This window comes from Cicer arietinum, chromosome 6 (assembly GCF_000331145.2).
Source record: "Cicer arietinum cultivar CDC Frontier isolate Library 1 chromosome 6, Cicar.CDCFrontier_v2.0, whole genome shotgun sequence".
NCBI classification, from domain to species: domain Eukaryota; kingdom Viridiplantae; phylum Streptophyta; class Magnoliopsida; order Fabales; family Fabaceae; genus Cicer; species Cicer arietinum.
In genome coordinates, this window is record NC_021165.2 from 36,193,854 (window position 1) to 36,197,291 (window position 3,438).

Here is a 3,438-nt window from a genome sequence, read left to right on the forward strand (position 1 = left end):
GAGCCCCGAATGAATCGTTGGGAAATACGGTTTTCCGGTTCATCTCACAATATATTATACTCATGAATTCAAACGCTCTTACACCCCTTACCTTATTTCGATGCATTCACACACGACTACGATTCCACCAGCAAACAGCCTTTGTTCATTGACTCTTTGTCTTTCAATCGATCTAACTCGACAATTTATGTGTAAACTTTAAAAGTAAATTACGAGAACATACTTTAGAAACTAAATTCGAAATTCTGTCAAGTAAAATTACCATAAATCAGAAAACCAATCGGTGGATAATACAATCAATTTTCACACGATCGTTTTGGCGTTGGTTTCACTCAAATCGGGCTTACGGTGTAGGAGAACGGTGCAAAATAACGAATTCTACAAACAGAGAAGTCTGGTATTTTAGAGAGAAATTGTGATTGTTAAAAATCTGAGGAAGTGTGTTTATTTAACAACTTAAATGGATAAAACAACATACTGAAATTTGGACGAGGACGGAGAAAATTTTCTGGAACAATTATTGTTCGTCGTTGCCAATTTCCATATTTTTACATTAATCAATTTATCACTCAAAGGGCTACTGCCGTACGTAGCGAGCCCCAGATGAATCGTTGGAAAGTACGGTTTTCCCGTTCATCTCACAATATATTATACTCATGAATTCAAACGCTCTCTCAACCCTTATCTTATTTTGACACTTTCACACGTGATTACGATTCCACGAGCAAACAATCTTTGTTCTTTGACTCTTTGTCCTTTAACCGATCTAACTCGACTGTTTATGGGTAAACGTCAAAATAAATTATGAGAAGATACTCTAAAAACCAAATTCGAAATTCGGTCAAAGAAAATTAACATGAATCAGAAAACCAATCAGTGGATAATATAGCCACTTTTCACACGGTCGTTTTGGCGTTGGTTTCACTCAAATCGGACTTATGGTGAAGGAGAACGGTGCAAAATAACGAATTGTACAAATGGAGAAACTTTTCTGGAACAGTTATCGATCACCGGTGCCAATTTTCTTCTAATTTTGTTCCAATTCCTCGTGGGAGGAGCAACAGCTGCCGTGCAATACCTTTCTCTTCCTCTATTTTTTTTTTGTTTGGTTTTATTCTTTAATTAGGTTTTACTTGGCTTATTCCATGAAACACATTTAATCTTTTTTTTTTTTAATAAAACCAGTCGATCACCAGTGTCAATTTTCTTCTAATTTTGTTCCAATTCATCTTGGGAGCAGCAGCTGTCGTGTTGTATCTTTCTCTTCCTCTATTTTTTGGTTTGGTTTTATTCTTTAATTAGGTTTTACTTGGCTTATTCCATGAAACACATTTAATCTTTTTTTTTTTTAATAAAACCAACAATTACCAAAGTTATTTTTTTTTAAATATTTTTTATTAACAAAATTCAATTGCTAATATTTCAAAAATAATACTTGGTAAATTAGAGAAATTAAAATAATTAACCTTTAAAAAAATACATTTAAAATAAAATATATTTAGAATTAAATAAATATAATTAAGTACACATTTAATATTAGTCAAACAAATAAAAGAATGTTATATTATTTGGGTGCGCGAATATACACGCAAAATCACATAAAATCTTATTCTTCAAAATATTACACTAAAATACTATTACTTTTTTTAAAAAAAAAATATATAGTATAATAAAATAAAATATTTATTATTTATATCGCTCATTTAATGTAATGTGTATCAAACTACCCCATCATAGAAAACATCCATATAACGAAAATTAATCACAAAATTTATTAACATATATTTGATAATAATTTTAACATCAAATTAATTATTTAAAATCCTATTTAATTAATAAAATATTTTATCATAAAATTTAGGGTGTTACAATTCTCCTCTCGTTAAAGAAATTTCGTCCTCGAAATTTGAAGTGAACAACAACCGAACCGACACAATATTTAAGGTATTCACTACTTTTTTAAGCACAATATGTCCAAAAATCAATTAGTTTAGCATAATAGGCTAACATGACACAATAAATCAACTAAACACATCATATTCAACAACAACATACCATATTCAGTTGCATCAAATAACACATATCAAATATGCTTTTTGTTGGTTGGTACGACCTCGTAATAATCGGAATATATCAGAATGTATCAGTTCTTTAAGAAATTAAATCAATTTCATACACACAGCGGAATTTAAATTGTGGCATACAAGATTAGCAAGTTCTGTTAGATTGATATGAGATTAACCAAGATGCATACAAGTCAAATTATCATATTAAATAATATTACTTATCACAGAATATGTTTAACATGCATCTAATATTAATCACATATACAGATATATCAAGATAGAAAATTAAAGGAGTTAAGGGTTAGAGAAGATTGCACCAAGAATTTATACCGGTTCAGTTGTCAACTTGACAACCTACATCCAGTCCTGAAAATCCAAACGGATTTCAGATTTTCTTCTCCAATAGAAAGAATCAATTACAGATTGTCCAGTTTCCTCCCCGAAACCTATCTATCTTAATGATCTCTTTCCTATTGATCACCCTCTGATCCTTGTTGATTAGTTACAATATCAAACATACTTATTTAAATGTTTAATTTAAGTACAAACCACTAACCTAATATTCGCGTCACGTAATCAATTATTAGCATTTAACATTGATGTCACATAAGACTCATAACCACTAAAGTTGTATTAGAGATGAACACCTAACTATTTCCAAAATAAAATTAACCAATATTTATAACAATAATAACAATGGGTTATTGTTGCCTCTTTTATTGACAATGAATCATCGGGGTAGCTAGTCCCTCCTACTCATGTAGTCAACTACTTAAGGAAACCATAACTGTAATCATTCAAATTCAAACATGGGTAATTAAAAGTATCTTTAATGTGGTTCAAGAGTGCGAAGGCGGCGCCACAACTCCTACTCCTTACTTCAAGTTAAAAATTCACTTAATTACACCTTCACAATAATTTATTTGTAATTTACAACTAGTTACAACAACAAAAGAAAGACCACTAACATCAATATATAACCAATAATTCGATTGAAGAAGTATAAAACTATTTCACTTTTAGATGCTCTTGACTACTCTAACTCTATACACCAATTCCAAAAAATTAGAACACCTGAAACACGGACAATTTAATATTTACATAATCATATACACATTCAAATAACTAATCCAAAAATTAGCACCAAGATTTTACGTTCATCTCATAACTCAAACGATGATTCTAAAAATGAAACATATTCTCATAGAGGTCTACTCTAAATAGATCACGATTAAATTTTCTTTTACATTAACCATCACTTAAAAGTTACAACAAATGGAAGCACATATAGATTTTCCAAGTAGAAGATAAGATAAATAATTATTTACTAGAAGATACAACACATTACCAAACCAAATTGAATCAGGTAGTG